At 43.8% G+C, this 26081-nt stretch overlaps 1 protein-coding gene across 1 annotated transcript in view; it reads right to left on the reverse strand.

Annotated features, from left to right (window-relative positions):
- The window catches only part of bean1 (brain expressed, associated with NEDD4, 1), a 109920-nt gene that overhangs the window by 55628 nt on the left and 28211 nt on the right, over positions 1 to 26081 (reverse strand). The gene's annotated exons all lie outside the window — the stretch shown is intronic.

A 26081-nucleotide genomic window follows, 5' to 3' on the forward strand; every position in this document is an offset into this window, starting at 1 on the left:
AGAAGCCCTAACAAAGCTGGAGTCAATGGGTACAAGGGAGAAAAATCTGCTGGTTAGAGTCATACCTGACACATAGGAAGATGGTTGTGGTTGTTGGAGGTCAGCCATCTCAGCTCCAAGACATCTCTGCAGGAGTTCCTCAGGGTAGTGTTCCAGGCCCAACCATCTTCAGTTGCTTCTTCAATGACCTTCCCTTTACCATAGAGTCAGAGTGGGGATGTTCACCGATGAGTGCACAATGTTCAGCATCATTTGTAATTCCTCAGATACTGAAGCAGTCCGTGTAGTCTCCAGATTTAGGCTGACAAGTGGCAAGTAAGACAGGTTTAGTAAACTGGGCCTGGACTTGTAGGAATTTAGAAGAATGAGAGGCAATCTTACTGAAACATACAAGATTCTTAGGGCACTTGGCAGGGGAGTTATGGAGAAGGTTGTTTCCCCTGTGGGAGAGTCTAAGACCAGAGGGCATCAACTCAGTGTAAGGGGTCACATCGTTTAGACGGCAGAAAGAGTAAATTTTTGTTTTAGAGGAAGTGAACCTGTGGAATTCTTTACTTGAGAGAACTTCTGATCTTATTCACATCACACAAGTGCCAGATAATGACCATCTCCAACTACAGAGAATCAAATTATTGCTCCTTGACTTTAGCATAGGCAAATCCCCCACTATCAACTCAACTGGACTAGTCATAAAAATACAATGGCTACAAAAACAGGTCAGAGGCTAAAGGTTCTGCAGTGAGTAACTCCCCTTCTGACTCCCCAACGTCTGTCCACCATCTACAAGGCACAGGTCAGGAGTGTGATGGAATGCTCCCCACTTGCCTGGATGGGTGCAGCTCCACAAACAGCGACAAAGTTTGACACCATCCAGGACAAGGCTGGAGGCCAACTACCTCCTTGCACAGTCACTCCCTTAGTGGATGAAGTGTGTGCTCTCTGCAAGGTGACTGCAGTAATTCATCATGGTTCCTTTGACAGCACCTTAAAATGGTGACATCTACCCTCTATAAGGACAAGGGCAGTGGGTACATGGGAACGCCATCCCCTGCAAGTTCCCCTCCAAGCCACCCACCATCCTGACTTGGAAATATATCACCATTCCTTCAATGTTATTGGGTCACAGTCTCTCTCCTTCCTAACCCCTTTCCCCCCACTCACTGGGACTCCCTAATGTACTGGATCAGGAAGGCAGCTTACAACTGGCTGCAGCACATAGTCTCCTCGCCAGTGACAATCACATCCTGTGAAAGAGTAACATCCCCAGCTGCACCCTCTCTGAAGCCTTTCGACCTTTCCTAAAGTCTGCTCGCCAGAACTAGACAGAATATCCCAGTTGGAGCAGTCTCAGTGTTGTATAAAGTTTCATCATACCCTTTGTGATTTGGAACTCTGCACCATTCTTGTCTCTCCTTCAGTGTCACTGGGTCAGAACTCCGAGCTCTCTGCTGACTTGCACAGTGGCTGCATTTATACTGGATCGACAGCAGCTGCTCAAGAAGCAGCTCACCAGCACCTTTTCAAGGCAATTAGGGATGGACAATAAATGCAGGGAAATCCAACCACATCCGATGAACATTCGAATACAAGAAATAATGCGTTCCCGTAATTATCCATTTGTCATCACTGCTGCATTTGTCTTCAGCTGAGATCGAAATGATGAAATCCCATCCCTGACTCTCTCTTTCTCCCCGCAGAATAGAATAGAATCCCTACAGTGGGCCATTTTTGAAGAAGCAGGCCATTCAACCCATCAAGTCCACACCAACCCTCTGAAGAACATCCTATTCTATTACCCTAGGAGAAAGTGAGGTCTGCAGATGCTGGAGATCAGAGCTGAAAATGTGTTGCTGGAAAAGTGCAGCAGGTCAGGCAGCATCCAAGGAGCAGGAAATTCGACGTTTTGGGCATGAGCCCTTCATCAGGAATGATGAAGGGCTCATGCCCGAAACGTCGAATTTCCTGTTCCTTGGATGCTGCCTGACCTCCTATTCTATTACCCTAATCCTGTAATCCTGCATTTCCCATTGCTATGCCACGTAACTTGCACATCCCTGGACATTATAGACAATTTTATCATGGTCAAAAATTGTGGCGCTGGAAAAGCACAGCAGGTCAGGCAGCATCCGAGGAGCAAGAGAGTCAACGGTTCAGGTATAAGCCCCACTTTCCTGATGAAGGGCTTACATCCAAAATGTTGACTCTCCTGTTTCTCTTTTCCAGTACCACACTTTTTGACTATGATCACCAGGCTTCACTTCCTCCTAGCAATTTTATCACAGCCAATTCACCTCAGCTACACATCTTTGGCCTGTGGGAGGAAACCCACGCAGACACATGCAATCTCCACTCAGACAGTCACCCAAGGGTAGAATTGAACCTAGGGCCCTGGGGCTGTGATGTAACAGTGCTAAGCACTGAGCCACTGTGCCACACAACAAGCTCCTGTGCTTTGACTAAGTTCTTTCTTATCTGTATTGATAATGGTGCAAATTGCATGTCCATGGACTGTATTCTTGCCTCTAAGTCTGTGGGTTCAGCTCCCAGGCTGACACTTGTGGGTAGCACCGCGGGAGTGCTTTGTTATTGGAGGTACTGTTTTTCGGATGAGACGTTAAACTGATGTAATATCTGCCTCTGAGATAAATGAAAACGATTGTCTGACATTATTTCAATGAGGAGGGGTGTTATTTGTGGCTACCTTGAAATTCCTTGAAATCCGATTCTATCTTGGTCATTGTCACATTGATGCTTGTGGGATCTTGCTGTGCACAGTTTGGGCTGCTCCATTTCACACATTCTCAGTGAGACTACACTTCAAAAAGCATTTCAGTGGCTGCCAAAATCTTTGAGGTGTCCTGAGGTCATAAAAGGCACATTATAAATACAAGACTTCCTTTCTTATGTGTGTCAAGTTTTATTTCATAAATACTCCTGCATTAAATGTGCTGTGTAGTTGAAAACGGTCCTGAATTAGGAGAGCAGGAACTGGGAAAGGATCTTCAATTTTCCCTTGTCCTGGTTTCGCGATGATCTTCCCTCGGCCTGGTTTTGCTGCTGCAGAAGGCTTGTTGATTGGATATCTGCACTTAGCTCTAGTTTTTTTCAGCAAACTGAAAGTTGATTGTGGTTTGTATTCGAGAAAACTGGGTTATTCACTACGGACGGCTATATCCCAGATGGAAAACAAGAACAGGGAAACTCGGAAATGTTGTTGCTGGTTGTTGCTGAGGGAGTTCCATTTTCAGGTATACAAGATGGGTTTCCACCGGTTACATTATTTCCAAAATTTACCAGCTTTTCCTTCTCAACTACCCGGTGGGCGACATGGTGGCACAGTGGTTAGCACTACTGGCTCACAGCGCCAGAGACCCGGGTTCAATTCCTGCCTCAGGAGTTTGCACGTGTCTGCGTGGGTTTCCTCCGGGTGCCCCAGTTTCCTCCCACAGTCCAAAGATGTGCGGGTCAGGTGAATTGGCCGTGCTAAATTGCCCGTAGTGTTAGGTAAGGGGTAAATGTAGGGGTATGGGTGGGTTGCGGGTCGGTGTGGACTTGTTGGGCCGAAGGGCCTGTTTCCACACTGTAAGTAATCTAATCTACTCTGTACATTATCCTAAACAGTTAAAAATCAGACAACACCAGGTTATGATCCAACAGGTTTAATTGGAAGCACTAGCTTTTGGAGCGCTGCTCCTTCATCAGGTGGTTGCTACTCCGAAAGCTAGTGCTTCCAATTAAACTTGTTGGATCATAACCTGGTGTTGTCTGATTTTTAACTGTTTAGAATAATGTACTGTGTAGATTAGATTACTTACAGTGTGGAAACAGGCCCTTCGGCCCAACAAGTCCACATGACCCGCCAAAGCGCAACCCACCCAGACCCATTCCCCTACATTTACCCCTGCCCCTAACACTACGGTCAATTTAGCATGGCCAATTCACCTAACCTGCATATTTTTGGACTGTGGGAGGAAACCGGAGCACCTGGAGGAAACCCACGCAGACACGGGGAGATTGTGCAAACTCCACACAGTCAGTCGCTTGAGTCTGTAATTGAACCCGGGTCTGTGGCGCTGTGAGGCAGCAGTGCTAACCATTGTGCCACCGTGCGGCCCATTATTCTTACACCAGCCTTTAGAATTCCAGGACGTTGTAAAGTGTTTGACAGCAAACATTTTAAAAAACGTCGACATTGCTGTAATGTGAGGAATATAGCAACCTGCTTGAAACATAGCAAATTCTCACCCTGTCCACAACAACTTACATTTATATTGCAGCTGGTCAATAAACATACAGGACAGCTATGATCAACGTGGAACGTAAGAGGCTGAGTGTTGACCTGGCCTCAGTACCAGCAACAGGCTCACTGGGGGTGGATCACTGAAAGAAACATTTAATCTTTATCTGTCAGGGAAAAAGCTGAAATATGATCTGCACTCATCCAGGCAAGTGCAGAGTAATTTATCACACTCCTGACTTGTGCCTTGTATTTGGTGGAAAGGCTTTGAGGAGTCAGGAGGTGAGTTACGCGTTGCTGGATTCCTAGACTCTGACCTGCTCTTGTGGCTAATGGTGTTTTTATAGCCAGTCCAGCAGGAAACAGTTCTGTTCAGTTTCTTGGTTAAGGTAACTCTCAGGATGTTGACAGTACGGTGAGGTGATGTTAATGGTGCTGGATATCAAGGGGACGTGGTCCGATTCTCTCTTGTTAGAGATGGTCATTGCCTGTCATTTGTGTAGCATGAATGTTACTTATCGCTTGTCAATCCAAGCCTGGATATTGTCCAGGTCTGGTTACATTTGGACATGGGGCTGCCTAGTGTCTGAGGAGTCCCAAATGGTGTTGAACTTTGTCCCAACGCTGACCTGATAACAGAGGCAAGGGGTCCTCCGTGAAGCAGCGTTAGATGGTCAGGGCTAGCATTATGTCCTGTCCTGCAGCAACGTCCTGGGGTGGGGTAGGGGGATAATTGGCCTCCACATCCATCTTTTGTGTTACATACAATTCCAAACATTCCTGATTCCTAATGGCCTCAATTTAGGCAGAGCACTGCACTGTCACATTTAGGTAAACAGTATCCAAGTCTGTCAAGTTCTGTTTGTAACGACTCCATCGATTCCAGCTTTCTGTTGAACAAGTTTCGGATTTCCTCTCCCGTTTGTGTGAAAAATGTGTTTCCTGACATCACCCTTGAACATGCTTACTTTAGTTTTCAAGTTTGGCTCCTTTACAATTGTAGAAATAAAGCACAGAACAGAACAGGAGGAGACCTTTTGGCCCATCGAGTCTGTGCTGGCTCTGTCAAAAAACAATTCACTTCCAGCAAATCATGCATTTTTTTTTCTTTCTTGCGCAGAATCAAAGGGATGTTTAATCATAAACATCTGTTGTGCAGACAAATTTCCTTAGCCCATCTCTGCCTCTTTCCTTCAATTTCCTGACCCCAATTGGTGTATCTTCGAATCCCTACGGTGTCAACCCAACAGTCCACACTGATCCTCGGAACAGCATTTCACCCAGACCCATTCCCTACCCTATCCCTGCATTTCCCATGGCTAAGGCACTTAGCCTTCATGTCCGTGGACACTATGGGCAACCTGGCATGGCCAATCCACCTAACCCACACATCTTTGGACCATGGGAGGAAACCGGAGCACCCAGAGGGAACCCACGCAGACACGGGGAGAATGTGCAAACTCTGCACAGGCAGTTGCCTGAGGGAGCTATGAAGCAGCAGTGCTAACCACTATGTCATGGTATACATGCACGCATGCACATTATTTTTGAATATATGTGAATTAGCTCATACATGTGTGTGTGATTATATGGGAGAGAGAAAGAAGGACATATATGAAGACTCATGTTTAAGAGAGAGAGACAAGTCTGCCTTCATTAACTTTCAGTCTTGTCCTTCAAGCGACTGAGCTACTTGATGGGTTAAGAAGCAGACGGCAGATGCAGCTGCTGATACTGAGAATGAATCAATCCGTCCATCACACCGGTAATCTGATCATTACAAACCTTGAAGAGACCTTGAAGTTCAGTTGCCAATCAATAATCACTTCTAGAAAAATCACTGTTACATAAATTCTTCATTACGCACCACTGGGTCAGCAGATTAATGTTGAATGCACTAGGCCAGAATTATTCCTGGAATAATCATACCTAAGAATAAGCTAGGAAATGTGGCTAATTCACATTTAATGATCGGGCCTAGACTGCACACTGATTCTATATTCCTAAAGCATCAAGCAATTATTACTGGCATCTGTTTAAATCACCTTACGGATTTTAATTTCCTTTCAATTAATTTCCTAGATTCAGGAAGTCAAGAAGAGATGGAGCATCTTCTGTTGGTAATGAGTAATTTTATTTTTGCACACCTTGCTCTTCAATTTTCACCATTTACAGCCTCCATATGAGACATGAAGCTTTACCTATTTAGGTATTATCTGTTAAAGACCCCTGACATGATTTGAAAAAAGATTAAATGAGATCTCCCAGTCAATGACTGCCCCTCAATCAATCCTTGTATTCCTCCATGTGGGATGTCGACATACTGAAAGTGTTTGTCACATATGCCTCATCAGCAAATATCACTTCTTAAAAGAAAGAAAGAATCAACTGGGGGAAAATACTTCCCTGGGGATGGAACCATACCTACGAAAGGAAGGTGGCTTTGATTGTTGGAGGCCAATTATCTCAGATGCTGGCCATTACTACAGTGGCTGGCCAGGAGTCATGTGCTTGGACCAACTATTGCACCTCACAAGTACCAGCCATGGAAACAGAATCAGCAGTCACATGACACCAGGTTATAGGCTAACAGGTTTATTTAAAATCACAAGCTTTCAAAGTGCTCCTCCTTCATCAGGTGATGTGTGACTTCTGACTCTGTCAACCTCAGTCCAACACTGGCATCCCCATGACATTCAAACAGAGGTTAGTGAGTTCAACTCCCACTCTGGACACACAGATGCTCTAAACACAGTCTAGGATGATACGCTGGTGTCCACTCCTGATGAGATGTTGCTTTGCAGGTGAAATATAAAAATTAAGACCCTGTCATTGTTGTGGGATGTTATAATAGGTGCTAAGAAATGCAAGTTGTCTCTTTACTTGCCACTCCTGAATATTACTAACTAATATTTAAGCATTTTCTCATTTCTATTCCTTTGAAATTATGTTGCGCAATGATTGCCTGTTGAATGCTTTCTGCACTGGATTTCAAATCATCGATTTTAACACGTATAAGAAGGAAGGGTGTGCTTGAAAACAAACATGTTAATACATCTTCTTAAACTGGGGGCTAATAGATTTAAGATCAAATCATTAAACAGCCGCACACTAATCTATGCTCACTTAATTTAACGCCATGACAGAGGGAAGATCTAACGTTCCTTCTTAAGTCCCATTCTTACCTAGAACAAGAATGAGTTTTCTGACTTTTCCTGCTGGTGTAAGAACAGGAGATTCCTACTCTAAATAACATCAAGAAACTACAACATTCGATGATAATTATTCAGACCAGCTTTATATACCAGATTCTTAAATTTAATTTGAATTCCATAAACTGCCACAAGGGAGTGTCCCCAAGGTATTAGCCCAGAACATTGGATTACTACCTCCATGACATTTCCACTTTGCCATCATCACTTTATCTATTCTGAGCATAAATACAGAACATTATCTCAACAGATGAGGCTTGAGGATTTTAATAGCGACAACAAGCTAAAAATCACTCAATACCAGGTTATAGTCCAACAGGTTTAATTGGAAGCACTAGCTTTCGGAGCGATGCTCCTTCATCGGTGGTTGAGGAGGAGCAACGCTCCGAAAGCTAGTGCTTCCAATTAATCCTGTTGGACTATAACCTGGTGTTGTCTGATTTTTAACTTTGTCCACCCCAGGCTAACACCGGCATCTCCAAATCATCACAACAAGCTAGTTAGTTTCAAACAACCAAACAATCTAAATGAAAACAGAACGAGAGTGAGTTTTAGTGGTGGTATTAGCAGTGGTGAGTGTGTTAGCCTGCATTTATAAAGGGCAGATTTAGCCTCATGGTCTTCTCACCTTAGATCAGCAGTCACTCTCAATGGTAATTAAAGAAGAGAGCTACTAATTACAAAGAAAATTGGGTTTCTCTTTGAAGAGCATGGAGAGAATCAAAGTGACATCTGCTGTCTGCACCGCACCATCTGCGACATCATTAATTGCTTTGTAGGGATGAGAGAGCCATACCTTTCAGAAAACTTTGAGCAGAATCACTGAAATCAATTGTGTTGCCTTTCTCCTGTTCTGTTTGTTGCTGAGGACGATCCACGAGGGGTTTTTCATTACCTGAAGAGGCTTAATTAAAATTCTAAAAACCAACAGAGACCATCTCACCTTCATTTCAGAGAAGCTGTGCAGCTGAACTCCATCTGGTTGGGGAGAGTATTGTCAGTGCTGACAGTCATGCCCCATGGTTATTGTTCACTGGGGTGTTGCTGAAATGATGTATGTGAAAAAAAAAACAAAATTTCCATTTCCGAGAGACTTCCCCTCTTCAGGATGGTCCAAAGTTCTGAGCAAGTTTCGTCACTTTGGGAAACATAGCAGCTAACATTTACATGCAGCAACATGCCGAGGTAGCAAAGTGTGCATGCTGTCACAGAATGGTTATAGTACAGAGGAAGCCATTCAGCCTATCATGTTGAGGCCAACTCTCTAGAAAAGCAATACAACTAATCCCTAACTCCTCCTGCCTTTCAATGCAGCCCTGCAAATGTTTTTTTTTCTTTTGAGAAATGACAGTTTTGAAAACACTGACTCTAACAGCCTCCACCTCACTCTCAAACAGTACATTCCAGACTCTAACCAGTCACTCCTTCAAGAAAACCTTTCCCTCATGTCTCCATTGGTTCTGTCTTATGGTTGTCTATCTACACTCTAGAACTTTCTCTTTTAAAAATCTTTATCTAAAATTTATAGCAGACAAACTGGACATTTGTGCTCCACTATGTCTCTCTCCTGGAGAGACATCCTAGCAGTCTATTCTTCAGTTTTTATTCTTTCTTGGGATCTGGCTGAACATCCTGAAGGAAGATCAGTCTGACTCAGTTTGTGACTGTGAACGGGAACATACGTACGTCTGTTTTCAGGCAGTACTGCTTCATCCCTTTGGCTCAAGGCTAGCTTTGATTGTCCCGTTTCTAATTGACTTCATTATGAGTGGCTTGCTTAGACCATTTCAGAGGGAAGTTAATAGTCAACCACATTGCTGTGGGTCTGGAATCACATGTAGACCAAACCAGGTAAGGATGGCAGATTCCTTCCCTGAAAGGCATTAGTGGAACAGGTCATCTTTAAAACATAATCAATGACAGTGGTCAAGACTACTCAGAACCCTTGGCGTCATGGGAGCCCACAAACTCACCAACACACTAAAACAGCAGCTAATGAACTTGAAAGACCCTATACAGACAACAAGCAAAACTAATGTCATTTACAAAATACCGTGTAAGAACTGTAACAAACACTACATTGGACAAACAGGCAGAAAACTAGCCACCAGGCTACATGAACACCAACTAGCCACAAAACAACATGACCCTCTCTCACTAGAATTAGAGGGGGTCAATTCAGAACAGAAATGCGGAGACATTTCTTCAGTCAGAGAGTGGTGGGCCTGTGGAATTCATTGCTGCAGAGTGCAGTGGAGACCGGGGTGCTGAATGTCTTCAGGGCAGGGATTGATGAATTCTTGATGTCACAAGGAATTAAGGGGCTACAGGGAGAATGCTGGTAAGTGGAGTTGAAATGTCCATCAGCCATGATTGAATGGCTGAGTGGACTCGATGGGCCGAATGGCCTTACTTCCACTCCTATGTCTTATGGTCTTATGGTATCCTCACATACAGATGAGGAAGGACACCACTTCGACTGGGACAACACATCCATCCTAGGACAAGCCAAACAGAGACACACACGAGAATTCCTAGAAGCATGGCATTCCAACCGGAACTCTATCAACAAACACATCTGGTTAGACCCCATCTACCACCCCCTGAGAAAAAGAACAGGAATGACCTTAGGAAATGGCATCACCAACCCAAAGAAACTCAAACATATAAATAGAAAGCAGGAATTATCAGCAGTGCTTCGTCCAGAAGCCCACTGAAGATGTTACCTAGCAGGGTGATGAAACGTCTGGAAATGAACCTTCCAGCTCATTGAGCAAACCTACATCCAGAACCTCAACCTGAGCTACAAATCTTCTCAAAACTGTTACTAAAACTAATTTCAGTTCCAGATTTATTAATTTTAGGTTCCAACAGCTGCTAAGGGCAGGATTTGAACCCTTGTCCTGCAGATACCAGAACCATGATTGCAATATTGCTTTCTCCTCTGTTTTATTTATCCTGCCTCCCCTTGACTGCAGCACTGCCACTCACCTTGACCCCTGTCACGGTGGAATGACTTCCACATTCTAGTTTCTCTGAGCGAAGCAATTTCTCTTGAATTTCTTATGGACTGTCCTATGTTTATGGCCCCTAGCTTTGGTATAAGCCACAAGTGGAAACATTTCCTCTGTATCCTGGTTCTGTGGTCTGTCTAATCAAACTCTTTTCAATAATTTTAAAGACTTTAATTTTAGATTACCCATCTTTACACTAAAGGCTGTTCTGTTTTCCAAAACATACATAACCCTGTAACTCTGCTTGTAAATGTTATCTGCTTCAACCTTCTTTGCACAATATAGAGATCAGAATGGTGATCTTATCAGTTTGAATGTCCTATCATTCTGAAATGCATTTGCCAGATGTCTATTCTAAACTCAAATCCAATAATCTGTTCCCGATCTATGGTCATTGTCAGTATTTTATTTAATGGGGGAGTTTTCTTTGAAGGTCACATATTTTCACAATCATGTTGTCAGTGGTGGTTTCCAATGACACTCCTCTCAATGAATACTATCCCAATCATTAACCTTGTTGTTGTGATGTGAACCCCAGCTGTCAGCAGTGAGCCAGAAATCTGACCCCAATCACCACCCCTCAGCAATAATCCAAGCCACTGGCCCTAATAGGAGTTGGGGTGTCATGTAACTGTAGAAGACATTGGTTAGGCCAATTTCAGAATACTGCATTCAGTTCTGGTCTCCCCACTATAGGAAAGATGTTGTGAAACTTGAAAGAGTTCAGACCAGATTTACAAGGATGTTGCCAGGATTGGAGGGTTTGAGCTACAGGGAGAGGCTGAACAGGCTGGGGCTGTTTTCCCTGGAGCGTCGGAGGCTGAGGGGGTGACCTTATAGAGGTTTATAAAATCATGAGGGGCACGGATAGGGTGAATAAACAAGGTTTTTTCCCTGGGATGGGGGAGTCCAGAACTAGAGTGCACAGGGTTTGTGTGAGAAGGAAAAGCTTTAAAAGTGGCAACTTTTTCATACAGAGGATGGAATGTGCCGCAGGAGAAGTAGTGGAGGCTGATACAACTGCAGCATTTAAAAGGCATCTGGATGGGTATATGAATAGGAAGGATTTAGAGGGAGATGGGCCAAATGCTGGTAAGTGGGACTAGATTAATTTAGGATATCTGGTCAGCAGGGGTGTGTTGGATTGAAGGGTCTGTTTCTGTACCGTACATCTCTGTGACTCTATGACCGACTGCTCAGGATAATTAGGGATCAGGAATAAATGTCAGTCAAACCAGTGTGCCACAACCCATGAATTAAACAACTCCCCACTACACACACACACACACACACACACACACACATACGGACATGCGTGTGCGCACACACACACGGGGACACACACACATGGGAACACACACACGGGCACTTATATTGTTTGGTGGTGTCTACAATCACTCCATCCTCTTTGACCTCTCCCCCTCCTTTTCTACTGCAGCTAGCGTGAATAACAGATAGTCTGAATAACAGTGACTGAAGGATAATCTCTTTGTTGGACACAATGTAAATGTAATTCATCTAAATGCTCTTTACGGGCAATCTCTATATTGGATCAGTCATGTTTTCAGGCTGCATTAGCAAAGAAATAGCAAGGTCCCTTTAGATACTCAGCGAAAACCCACTGATTACATACTCCATCATTATCTCTGTGTAATAACATAATATTGTATTCAAGGGAGGATTGCTGTTCTGTGTCCTTTTTTTGAATGATTAATTGTTCCTGTAAGAGGCCACACCTTCCCAGGATGTTGGACAAAGACTGAGCATGTCTGACACTAGCTGAATATGGTCTATTCCCTACAATACATGAAGAAACAAAATCACAAAACAGGATTATATGTTATATATTGTTACATTACCTGTAAAGAATCATACATGAATTAGCGAGGAATTAATTGTCAGCATGAAGTGTTCTAGAAGGCCTCATGCATGACTGCACTAGAGAGTCATGCAACATGCACTAGGAGCAGCCCAAACTAATTGTTCTGTGGAATGTAGCATGGCAAGTGTTAAATAAAAATAGCTCTTGTTTTCTCAGCTTAAAGTATGAATATTTCAAACAGGTTGGAACCAAAAACCGGAACATTTCAAATGCACCAATTTTATCATATTTATAACACAAGCCTTTCAATCCAATGGGATTATTATGGTATTTAAACTGGACACTAACCTCCTTCTATTCTGCCTCATCTCATTCTATCAGCAAATCCTTCTATTTCTTTCTACCTCAACCATGTATTTATACAATTTCTCCTTAAATGTAGTTAATTTGAACTCACCCTGTGGGACAAAGTTCTCTATTCTCTCTTCTCTCTGTGTTAAGAAGTTTCTCTTGAATTCCTAGGTGGATTTATTAATGACCATCAGATGCTTTTATGGTTGTGTTCTCCACCCCACTGTTCTCCTTCCCCTGTTAAAGTGAACGTATTGCTAGTAATCTTACCAAGCTGTTTTTTTACAGTGAAGCTTCATTCCTCTCTTTGCTAATATTAACAGAGCCAGTCTGTTTGGTCCTCACTGATAGCTATAGTCGCACCTAGTTCTGAGATCATCCCTTTAAATCTATTTTGCACCTTTTGCAGTACCTCAGTATCATTCTTGTCATGTAGAGGGCAAAGCTCAGATTGCAGAACAGAGGTCTATTGCATTTTTACAGATATTAATAAAGCAAATTTATTTTAGATTCTCTGATCTAAATTCAAAAAAATGAAATCTCTGGATTTCCATCCTGTTCATTAAAAGAATCAATTAACTCTTCAAATAACAACCCACTCTGGGGAGCTTCAGTCTCCTTGTGACAGCAGTGTTTCAAATGTTCACATGTTGCAATGTAAGATGTGTGAGAGTTGCACTTTGGTTGGATAAAAACTGAAAGACTATCTAAAATAGGGGGTACAATTCTGAAAGGGGTGCAGGGGCACAGGGAGCTGGGTGTATATGTGCACCAGTTCATTGAAGGTGGCGGGACAGGTGGAGACAACAGTCAATAAAGCATGCAGTGTCCTCAGCTTTATTGACACGGCATAGAGAACATGAGGACCAAGGTGATACTAAATTTGTACAGGAGTAGCCCTCAGCTGGAGTACTGTGTACAGTTGTGGGCGCCACATTATAGAACACAGAACATAGAAAAATACAGTGCAGTACAGGCCCTTCGGCCCTCGATGTTGCGCCGACCCAAGCCCACCTAACCTACACTAGCCCACTATCCTCCATATGCCTATCCAATGCCTGTTTAAATGCCCATAAAGAGGGAGAGTCCACCACTGCTACTGGCAGGGCATTCCATGAACTCACGACTCGCTGAGTAAAGAATCTACCCCTAACATCTGTCCTACACCTACCACCCCTTAATTTAAAGCTATGCCCCCTCGTAATATCTAACTTCATACGTGGAAAAAGGTTCTCATGGTCAACCCTATCTAAACCCCTAATCATCTTGTACACCTCTAACAAGTCACCCCTAAACCTTCTTTTCTCCAATGAAAACAGCCCCAAGTGCCTCAGCCTTTCCTCATACGATCTTCCTACCATACCAGGCAACATCCTGGTAAACCTCCTCTGCACTCGTTCCAATGCCTCCACATTCTTCCTATAGTATGGCGACCAAAACTGCACACAATACTCCAGGTGCGGCCACATTATAGGGAAGATGTGAATGAGAGTGCAGAAGTGAATTACAAGAATGGCTCTAGGAATGAGAAAGTTCAACATTGAGGACAGGAGGAGTTGGGACTGTTCTCTTTGGAGAGGAGAAGGCAGGGAGGAGCTTTCAGAGAGGATTTCAAAATCATGAGTGGACTGGACAAATCAAAGAGGGTGAAACTGTTTCTCCTTGTAAACGGAACAAATGAAAGGGCACTGATTTAAAGTGACGTTTAAGGGATGATGAAGGAAAACATGTTCACTTAGCGAGGAGTTAGAGTCTGGAATGCACTGCCTGGAAATATGGTGGAGGCAGGTTCAGCTGAGATATTCCAAAGGTTATTGGATGATTATTTGGTTAGAAATGGTTGGCAGGGATAAGTGGAAGAAACAAGCGAGGGGCATTGGGAAATAGAACTGGTGCAGTCATGATGGGCCAAATGGGCTCCACCTGTACTGTAACAATTCTACGACTGTGTTCGGGTTGTCAGACTGCTGGTCACTGTTGGGAGGAGGATGGTCAGCTCCTGGCCGCAAACATTAGACAGTGCAGATGGTGATCTTCATCATGATTTCACTCACTTGGAGTGGAATGGCTGAGGGCTGGAGCGGAGTGGGGAGGGGAGAGTTAATGGACGAGCGACTGGTGCAGGAGGTCAGTGGCTTGCAAGCCCAAGTCAGACCACGTGGGGAAGCCCCCTGCACTGACCTGCTGTAATGCCATGTTTATCTGCAATCTGTTTAGATTACATTAGATTACTTACAGTGTGGAAACAGGCCCTTCGACCCAACAAGTTCACACCGACTCGCCGAAGTGCAACCCACCCATACCCCTACATTTACCCCTTACCTAACACTACGGGCAATTTAGCATGGCCAATTCACCTGACCCGCACATCTTTGGACTGTGGGAGGAAACCGGAGCACCCGGAGGAAACCCACGCAGACACAGGGAGAACGTGCAGACTCCACACAGTCAGTCACCTGAGTCAGTTGCAATCTGTTTATCTGAATGCAATGTTTATCTTTTTCATGTCATTTCTTATTTTCTAATTTATACTATGAATCACTGTAAGGTAATGTAACTTTTTTTTCTTTATTTTGTGTCTAAGATTTGTACTTAGGTACTTCATATCTGAGATGGTGCAGAGGGGTGAGATTGTAAACTTTTCACTGTACGTCGTACTTGAGTGAATTGACAATAAACCTTAGTCGAATTCTAATACCTAATTCTGATTCTTCTAAAGGGTTTAATTCTGTGTCAAAACTCTCAGACAGTGGACATCTCTTATTGGACTTTCAGTCAAATGAGATCCAAGTGCACAACTCGTAAAAAATCCTACTTTTCCCATCTTCAATATTTCTGATAGAGAAAATTATTGGGAAAAATTCTTTAATTTTATCATGTTCCTGTGATTTTTCTCCTGTGCATCAGCATCCTGAAGATTAATCTTGAATTTCTGGAAACAGTGGGGGTGTTGAGGGGTCACTACACTGCGCGTCAATCCCCACATCCTTCAATATGGAGCCCGAGAGCCAGGGTCTTGTGGAACCGTGCCTTTGTGGTAAGTATCGATTTGACAGAGGAATAAGGGAGTGTCTGGATAAGGTGCATTGAAATGTCAATTCTGGATTAACAGATTTGGAAGGAACAGTGCCCATGAGTTTAAAGTACAAAGAATAGACGCAATGTTCAGGGGACTTACACTTCCCAGAGAATGAGAAGCCGATGGAATGTGTTGAGGGCTGGTCAGGGTGGAGTGTGTACGGAATGAGCTGCCAGAGGAAATGGTGGAGGCTGGTTCAATTGCAACATTTAAAAGGTACGTGGATGGGTACACGAACAGGAAGGGTTTAGAGGGATCAGGGCCAAATGCTGCCAAATGGGACTAGATTAATTCAGGAAATCTGATCAGCATGGATGAGTTGGATTGAAGGATCTGTGGCTGCGCTGTACGTCTCGACTCCTGACTATAAGAGGAAGCTGGTCAGATTCCAGACTGGGACACAGATCTCCGCTGATAGAATGCAGATTTACACAGCACTCAATCTAGTCTGACTCTGATCTATCGAGAGTGCTGAAGTGGACATTCCCAGAGGGATTCCTTTGCCTTTACAGCCATAGTCTGTTGCTGGTTCTTCTGCCATCTCTGGGCAGTGGGCATGGGGAGGCGAGGATTTCAGGTTCACCACGGGATGGTGGAGAGAGGGAAGTTGGGGGATTGAGACCGGAGAGATTTTAAGTTCCAGGCTGGCTGGATGCATATTGGAAACTGAAACCTGTGGATGAGAAACTGACAGGATTCCAGCAAACTGGAAATGTGGAAGAGAGAATGGGACCCAACAGTATGGAGAGGAACGTGAAACTGGGCAATATGGAGGGGAGAGTGCAACCCAAGAGCATGGAGGGCAGAGTGGGGCCGGGCAGTTTGGCGGGAGAGTGGGAATGGGCAGTGTGGAGGGGAGGGTGGGAATGGGCAGTGTGGAGGGGAGAGTGGGGCTGGGCAGTTTGGTGGGAGAATGGGAATGGGCAGTGTGGAGGGGAGGGTGGGAATGGGCAGTGTGGAGGGGAGAGTGGGACCGGGCAGTGTGGAGGGGAGAGTGGGAACGGGCAGTGTGGAGGGGAGAGTGGGAACGGGCAGTGTGGAGGGGAGAGTGGGAACGGGCAGTGTGGAGGGGAGAGTGGGAACGGGCAGTGTGGAGGGGAGAGTCTGCTGGTGGGGGTTGGTTTCTTTGTCGGGGCCTGGAGTCTGGCAGTGGCTGGGCAGCTTGGAGCAGGACCCTGGCGGTGGTCTGAAGGAGGTGGCTGGTGGAGGGGTGAGCGTGCGATCCAGTATTGGTGGAGGCGCTATCAGTGAGGTAGGCTCAGTGGAAAACACATGGTGCCCGAGGATCAGTGACTTCTACGTGGCTTGGGTCCAGTATTGACGCAGCGGTGATGGGAAGGTTATGGACCCTCTGTAAGCTATTCATTTAAAAAAAAAATTCTTAAACTGGTCAAGATGGTGCCATATCATAGTGACATTGAAACATTTTCACTGCATTTTCCACTGTAAAGCCCACATGTCAATAAAATAGTTTATTCATACAGCTAATGAGTTAGCATTTAGCAGGGTGGTAGGTTTCTGATATGCAGTGGGTTCAATTCCTGAACTGGCTGAAGTGACCATGAAGGACTCCGCTTTTCAATGTCACCCCCCTCACCTGAGATTTGGTGACCATCAGGTAAAACCAACACCAGTTGTCTCGCTGCAATGAGAGAGCTGGACCACAGTGATTTTGCTTCACCTTACCTCTGAGGGTGGATACCAATGTACCGTACATACATGAGTAAAAGTCAACCCTGTATTTTTGGCCAAAAGATTTGGAAGTTTCCATTTGACTCATGTAAAAATTGACCCTGATTCTTCAACATCAACATTTGTGAAGCAAGGTATTATCCTGTACGTAAATATTACATTGAGGAAATGAATTTTCTTTATCGTGCTATTATGTGTTTTGATGTATAACTCACACCAGTTTGAAAGTTTAAGACACATCAGGTTAGAATCAAGTGATAGCCTCCCTTTGTGTACAGCTCAGCTGAGCTCAGTTCCTCTGTAGCACTCAGAATACAGTCATATTACCAGGATTCATCGTGTTTACTTTCTTTATTCGTTTGGGGATAATCTTCTGCTAATGATACAATATTTTGGACTGTAGCATGACTTTAAGCCCCTCAAAAGTAATATCCATATAATAGTTGGCCCCATAAATTTAACCTTAAAAATGTCTAACAATTTGACTTTTAAATGAGTATATACAATAATTCAGGTACCTACTCATTCAAACAGATACAATTCTAACAGGGCTGCATGTGGGGATGGTGATCCCTCTGACTTGGATGGCAGGAGAAATGTCTTCACTCAGAGGGTGACCCTGTGGAATTCTCTATCACAGTGAGCTGTGAAGGCCAAGTCACTGAATACATTCAAGAGATAGCAGGAACATGGTGTTGAGACAGTGGGTTAGCTATTATCATGCTGACTGGCAGAGCAGGTTTGATGGGCTGAGTGGCCTACTCCTGCTCCTATTTTATGTTTCTACTGGGCTTCCCTTTAGGGTAGGCAAACCAAGAGTCCTGAAATGGTCCACATTGGCACCTTGTACATTAAATAGCAGAGAGGACTGGAGCTGCAGGAAGAGACAGCACTTATCCTTCCACATCATGGCAGGAGCTGCAGGAAGAGAAGGAGCAACAGGGGGCAGGAAGGTGGCCAGCTGCCAGGGGGAGCTGCGGCAGACTGAGTCAGGAAGCTGTAAGCTGACCTGAGGCAGTGTAACCAGCTTCCACACCAACACAGAACCCATTACACCCCTTCTCATATACTGCAGCTGCAGCTCGATGATCCATCCCTCTCTCACTGAACCTTCCCCATCATCTTATACTCACCATACCACATCCTCATGGCTTTATACTGTCAACACTGAGGATGATTGGACAATACAGCTTCGAAATGGGAATGAATATTGAAGGGCAAAGTGACAATGTGAGCAATTATAAACACCTAAGTGATCTCCCTTATGAAGCCCAACCTTTGACATTCAATGGCATCACTATCGCTGAATCTCCCAGTATCAGCATACTAGGGGTTAGTATTGATTAGAAACTGAATTGGACAGGCATATAAATACTTGAGTAGATTAGGTTAAATACCCTATAACATGGAAACAGGCCGTTCAGCCCAACAAGTCCACATTGACCCTCTGAAGAGCACCCCACCCCGACCCATTCTCCTACCCTAAGTATAACTTTGACTATTGCACCTAACACTATGGGCAATTTAGCATGGCCAATTCACCTGACCCGCACATCTTTGGACTGTGGGAGGAAACCGGAGCACCCGGAGGAAACCCACGCAGACACGGGGAGAATGTACAAACTCCACACAGACAGTCGCCCGAGGCAGGAATCGAACCCGGGTCCCTGGCACTGTGAGGCAGCAGTGCTAACCACTGAGCCACCGTGTCGCCGACATTGCTGAGAAAAGACACAATTTGACTTGCATTCATCAGGATATCGATCTATAGTACAGAAAAAGGCCCTTTGACCCATCACGCCTGTGATGGCCAAAAACAGCCATGACTACTCTAATCCTATTCCCCAGCACTTGGCCCATTGCCTTGCTGCCTTGACATCACAAACATTAATCCTGCTTCAGTATGATGAGGGTTTCTGCCTCTCCCACCATTATAGGCTGTGAGTTTCAGATTGCCCGCCACCCTCTGGGTGAAAAAAAGTTTCCTGACGTCTCCTCTGAACTTGCTGCTCCTTATCTTAAATCCATTCCCCGAGTCATTGATCCTGCCAGGTTAACTTATCAATGCTCCTCATAATTTAACACATGTCAATCATGTCCCCTCTCAAACTCCTCTGCTCCAAGGAAAATAAGCCCAGTTTGTCCAATCTCTCTCTTTAACTGAAACTCTCCAGCCCAGGCACCATCCTGTTAGATCTCCTCTGCACCCAGTGCAGATATCCCTCCTGTAAAGTGGATTCCATACTCCAGCTGGGGCCTAACCAACATTTACACAGTTCCAAAATCACCTTCCTGCTCTGAAACTCTCACATTCATCAGGACATTTCACAAGAATGCCATTGTAAAGGGAAACAAGCATTTATATTGTAAGAAAGCAGATTAGTGTTTGGTTGGCACATAGACTCTGATGGTTAGTAAATCGGAAAGATAAAGCATCTTGAATGTTTGAGCAATAGATGAAACTAACTGTTACACACTGCCACAATGCAGGACTAAAATGAGGTGATGTTCACCCTTGACAGGATCCTACCATAAAATGTTCTGCCTGTAACACCAATAAATCATGCGGTATATGAAATTTAGTGCCAGTGTGATGTCAGGTATGTAGCTATAGGAGCCAAAGTCTAAGTGGATTATATCAAACCATATATCAAATACATACTGCCAATAAAAGACAACTTATATCACATATTGTCATCTTGCAATCATCCAGGACAATTCACAAGAATGCCAATATAAAGGGAAAACATCATTTACAGTGTATAAGAGCAGAGTGCCAGGGGACTTGATTGGTAGAGGTGTTGCCATAGTCTCGGCCACAGAGAGAAGAAGCAAAGGTGAAAATAGTGAAAGCTTTGACAGTCATTTTCAGATCCTTTCTGGCTTCAGAAGTAGTGCAAGAGGACCAGAGGAGAGTGAACATTGTATCATTGTGTTACAAGGATAGCCCAGCTGATCACCAGCCGAACCTCAGTGCTGAATAAACTACTGGGATAAACGACGCTGAGACGCAGTGTTGGCTAATCAGGTGTGAAGGGTTCCCTAGGCATTGAGAAAGAGTCAGGACACCAGCGCGGTGTGTTAGAATGGGGACTGACATCCAGGAGAAGGTTGGACACGTCAGAGTGAATATGACAGCCACTCAGCTTTCTTGTTTTGATAAGGCCATTTTAAAACATTTATTTAGTGGACACGGGTGTCACTGCCTGGATAACCATTTATTGGCCATCCCTAAAACCCTTGAGAAGGTGGTGGTGAGCTGCCTTTTTGAACCACTGCAATTTTTGTTACTTGTTCAAGGAATATGGTTGTCACTGGCTAGGTCAGCATTTATTGTCTGTCCTTAATTGCCCAAGGGGCAGCTAACAGTCAACCACATTGCTGTGGGTCTGGAGTCACACATAGGTTAGACCAGGTAAGGACAGGTTTTACAACAATGCGTACGTGGTCACCATTAGATTGGCTTTTTAAATTCCAGATTTTACTGAATTGAAATTTCCCCATTGGCCATGGTGGGATTTGAACCTAGGTCTTTAGAATCTGGATTGCTAATCCAGTGATAGGGCTGTGTGCGTGGGTAAATAAACACACACAGAAATGAAGTACATAAAACAAAGACCTAGGTCCAATTGGCTGGATACCAAATTGAGGATTTTCTATTGCTGTCCAATTGACAACAAAGTGATATCACCAAAATCCAAACAAAGTGTGTGAAACTCACCTCATTACAGTTTGGACTCTAATCCCAGGATTCGCTTTTTTTTTGCCTATGTTTTCCACCCTTGATATGTTTGCAGCACTGTCTGTCTTGCCTGTCCTATTTGTGAAGGAATGTTTGTGTGTTTGGGGTTAAAGGGGATATGGTTTAAATTTCCAAGGTTTGCATTTTACAACAGTTTAAAGAATAAGTTTGCTCACAATTAAGTTTACTTTTGTTAATTGGTGAAATCTGGTGTGACTTTCTTTGGCCCAAGGGAGCAGTCAAAGTTAGGTAACTTAACTAACTTAACCCATCCTAGTGAATCCATCAGACATTCACACTTTCACAATAGCTTGTGGAGTTATGGGGCTTGATTATCAGTGCACTCCTCCCAATAGGATCATGACGACGTGTGTAATATGTTATGTTTGGAATTTTGTTTTAATTAAGGGCCTGACAAATTTTGGTTAGTTTTGTGATTTTTTTTAGAAAGGTCAGAAAGTCATTTGGAACAGGGATTCAGGTACATCAATTCAATGAAAGCATGTGACCACAGTGAACTGCCAGGGAGAAACTCTGTGGGGTTAATGGATAAAATATCAATGCTGTTGAGTTTATGAGAGTGTAAACACATTAAGACAAGTAGCTTAATTTTGACCAGAACATAAGGTTCATTGTTTCAATTCTGAAAAACCTGGATATTTAGTTCAGAGGAGAACTGTCTTTCTCACAGCAAAAGAATAATTTTTTTTCCCAGTTCAGTTCAGTTTAGGGGAACCAATTATAGAGTTATAGAGTCATAGAGATGTACAGCATGGAAACAGACTCTTCGGTCCAACCTGATCATGCTGACCAGATATCCCAACCCAATTTAGTCCCACCTGCTAGCATCCGGCCCATATCCCTCCAAACCCTCCCTATTCATATACATCCAAATGCCTCTTAAATGTTGCAATTGTACCAGTCTCCACCACATCCTCTGGCAGCTCATTCCATACACGTACCACCCTCTGCGTGAAAAAGTTGCCCCTTAGGTCTCTTTTATATCTTTTCCCTCTCACCCTAAACCTATGCTCTTTAGTTCTGGACTCCCCAACACCAGGGAAAATACTTTGTTTATTCATCCTATCCATGCCCCTCATAATTTTGTAAACCTCTATAAGGTCACCCCTCAGCCTCCGACGCTCCAGGGAAAACAGCCCCAGCTTGTTCAGCCTCTCCCTGTAGCTCAGATCCTCCAACCCTGGCAACATCCTTGTAAATCTTTTCTGAACCATTTCAAGTTTCACAACATCTTTCCGACAGGAAGGAGACCAGAATTGCACGCAATATTCCAACAGTGGCCTAACCAATGTCCTGTACAGCTGCTACATGACCTCCCAACTCCTGTACTCAATACTCTGACCGATAAAGGAAAGCATACCAAACGTCTTCTTCACTATCCTATCTACCTGCAACTCCACTTTCAAGGAGCTATGAACCTGCACTCCAAGGTCTCTTTGTTCAGCAACACTCTCTAGGACCTTACCATTAAGTGTATAAGTCCTGCTAAGATTTGCTTTCCCAAAATGCAGCACCTCGCATTTATCTGAATTAAACTCCATCTGCCACCTCTCAGCCCATTGGCCCATCTGGTGCAGATCCTGTTGTAATCTGAGGTAACCCTCTTCTTTACCTCAGCAGAAGTGATTTCTGGTCTGTGGAACTTACGACTCAGGAGAATTTGGACAGAAATCTTCAGGTTGCTGGAATTGAGACAGTTTAGGTCATCAGAATGTAACACGTTCAGGCCATCAGACTTGGAATGGGAAAAAAGAAAATTTCCCAACAGTCCAAGGAAAAGAAATGAGAAAGTATCAGCCAATTGGACCTAGGTCTTTGTTCAATGTACTTCATTTCCATGTGTGTTTATTTTCCCACACACACAGCCCTATCTTTGCTTGCATGTTTTCCAACGAATTATGTTCACCTACCCCTTCTGAGGTCTTTGACAAAAATTTAAAAAGCTGAGATGGGAATGATATTTCTCTGAGATTAAGTCTCCGTGAATGGCGGAGTTGGGAAATAGGTTGAAACTTTGTTTAATGTTTGCATTAAGATCTTTCTAAACAGCCTCTCTATTTACACAGCTTTACTTTTTCTTCCTTTGTGTAATAAACTTATTTTCTGTCATTAAAGCATGCTGCAGCCTCTTGTAAAGAGATTTCAATGACTAATAACCACAGTTACCAACTGCAAACATAAAACAAATGATCTATGCAGGTTTCGTGGACTTGTCCAGTATTGCCATTAGCTGGGACCACAGAGACAGATAATATGACTGACAGATGCATTCTACACTTGTGAAAAAGATTGACAAGAAAGCTTGCAGCAAAACATATTAAATTCAGACAAATTCACAGAGAAACCCACAGGAAATTTGCTTAACCCACTTTTAGCAGCATTTTAACTAAAGTTTTTAATCATTTAGGAAATCGGTTGCCTTGTCAGGTCAAATACCATTGGAAGTGGGTTAATTAAATGCACAGTGCTGTGCTGATTAGCACAAGAAAGGATTAGAGAATCTAAAATTAATTTGCTTCATTAATATATACATACACATATGGCTGCTGTAACGCACATCTGGGGAACACGCAGGTAGATACAATCTGACAAACTGTACCAGTGATACTCATCAGCTTCTAGTTAAGCTGAACCCTAGAACCCTCTGGGATTTCTGCATTTATTCAATTCGGGGCTCTTGTGATTCTTTAATTTCTCTTATTCCACCACAGCACTGCCCAATCTCTGAAATTCCCCACCTTAAACCACTCAGCTATGAACCTATCAAATCCATTAATCATTCTTAATGGCTCAATTAGTAAACTGTTTAATGTTTGACACTCGAGGGAATACAGAAACCTAGTCAATGCAACCTGCCCTCATTCAGCTCCAGTATCATTCTCATGGGTTTGAGCTGTGTCCGCTCCAAGGCCAACACATTCTCCAGAGTGCGGTGCCCAGTCCTGCAGAGGGGTACAACCATTGCTTTGTGAAATCAGAATAGCGAGAGTTGGTTGAGTGTTTAATCTGAAGGCTAGGCTCTGTCATTACCACATTGTTATCTCAGTTTGGTTTAAGCTCTGGCATTGCTGGTGTGAGCTATGAAGCTTCTGCCTCACTGATGTCAACTGACCAAAGCTGACATCTGTCGTTGTAGAAGACACTCTGAAATACAACTGACAATGCAGGAAAACACTCAGCAGCTCAGGCAGTATCTGCATAAAGAAAGAAACAGGTCAATGATTTCTCATCAGAACTCAGCTGAAAGAGGTGTATATGACCTGCTGTTTTAGTCTGTGGAGTGTTCGGATCCTGGATGAGAGGAGGTGACAGGGAAGGTGTAATATCTCCTAATGCTGTAGGCACCATGGAGAATGAAAGGGGCAATGGGCCAGGAGGGAACAATACCTTCAGAATGCAGGAACAGAGTGCAGGGAAGACAGGCTTTTGTTGCTGTGTTGGTTCTGAATGCAGCAGATATGGTGCTTGCATTAAAGATATCTGCTCTGATCAGCTATAAATGTGTGGTTGCTCCTGGGCACCACACCATGTGTGTGAAAGCTGTTGATGCACCTGCTGTACCCTAAGGCCATTACAGAGGAACCTCGATTATCCGAATACCTTGGACAGGGAGTATTTTGTTTAGATAAACAAATGTTCGGATAATCGAATGCCCGATAACACAGCTTAGCCAAGCATCAGGACCTTGTGACCTTGTCCGGATAATCCGAGTTTTGGATAATCAAATACCGGATAATCGAGGTTCCTTGGTATATCTAGGAAGAAGCAAACACAGAAATGCTGGAGAAACTCAGCAAGTCTGGCAGCATCTGTGGAGATACAGTGAAACTGAGTTAACATTTTGGGCCTAGTATGACTCTCCTTCAGAACACAGTCATTCCAGACTCAAAATGTGAACTCTGTTTCTCGTTCCACAGATGCAGCCAGACCTGTTGAGTTTCTCCAGCATTCTCTGCGTTTGTTTCAGGTTTCCAACTTCTGCTGTGTTTTGCTTTGATGTCTTAAAAGAGGTAGGATGTACCATAGGGAGCGCGAGGTTAAAGTAGGGAACACGTGATGACCAAGTGGCATTATCATTGCAACTATTAATCCATAGATTCAGGTAATGTTCTGGGCACCTGGGGTTTGAATACCATCAAGGCATATGGTGGGATTTGATTCCAGATTTTTGTTGGATTCAAACAGCCAAATGATGATTGTGAAACAGTTGTTGGAGGAAAGCCGACTTGTTTCGCTAATGCCCCTTTCGGAGAAGGAAGCTGCTCCCTTTATTCCGGTCTGGTCTATATGTAACTCCAGACCCACTGCAAAGTGGCTGACTCAACTGCTCTCTGGGCAATTTAAAAAAAAAAATTCATGCACAGGATGTGGCCGTCGTTGTCTCGTCCTGAATTTATTGCCCATCTTTAATTGCCAAGACGGCAGTTAAGAATCAACCACATTGCTGTGGGTTTGGAGTCACATGTAGGCCAGATCAAGTAAGGATTGCAGATTTCCTTCACTAAAAGACATTAGTGAGCTAGATGGGCTTTTTAAATGAAAGACAACAATTCATAATGGCTACATTAGATTGGCTTTTTTTAACTGCTTCCCCTGCACCACAATTCCATATTTTTACTGAATCAAACTTCACCATTTCTCCTGGTTGGGTTTGAGCCTATTTCCCCAGAACATTATAACTTGGGGCTCTGATTAATAGTCCACTGACATTACCCCTTAGTCTATCTGAACACAGTAATCCCTAAAGTAATTCTCTACAGCTCTGGATGGGGGACCACCAGCCAGTTTATCGCATTCCTCACACTCTCTGCAAATAATGGGAGGGAGGGTGTTTCAAAATTGGAAAATTATCCCCAGTGCAGCACAGAAAATCATCATGAGGTAGAGGAGAATCTCACCAAGGCTATGGGC

The sequence above is a fragment of the Hemiscyllium ocellatum genome, chromosome 17, assembly GCF_020745735.1.
Source record: "Hemiscyllium ocellatum isolate sHemOce1 chromosome 17, sHemOce1.pat.X.cur, whole genome shotgun sequence".
Taxonomy (NCBI): domain Eukaryota; kingdom Metazoa; phylum Chordata; class Chondrichthyes; order Orectolobiformes; family Hemiscylliidae; genus Hemiscyllium; species Hemiscyllium ocellatum.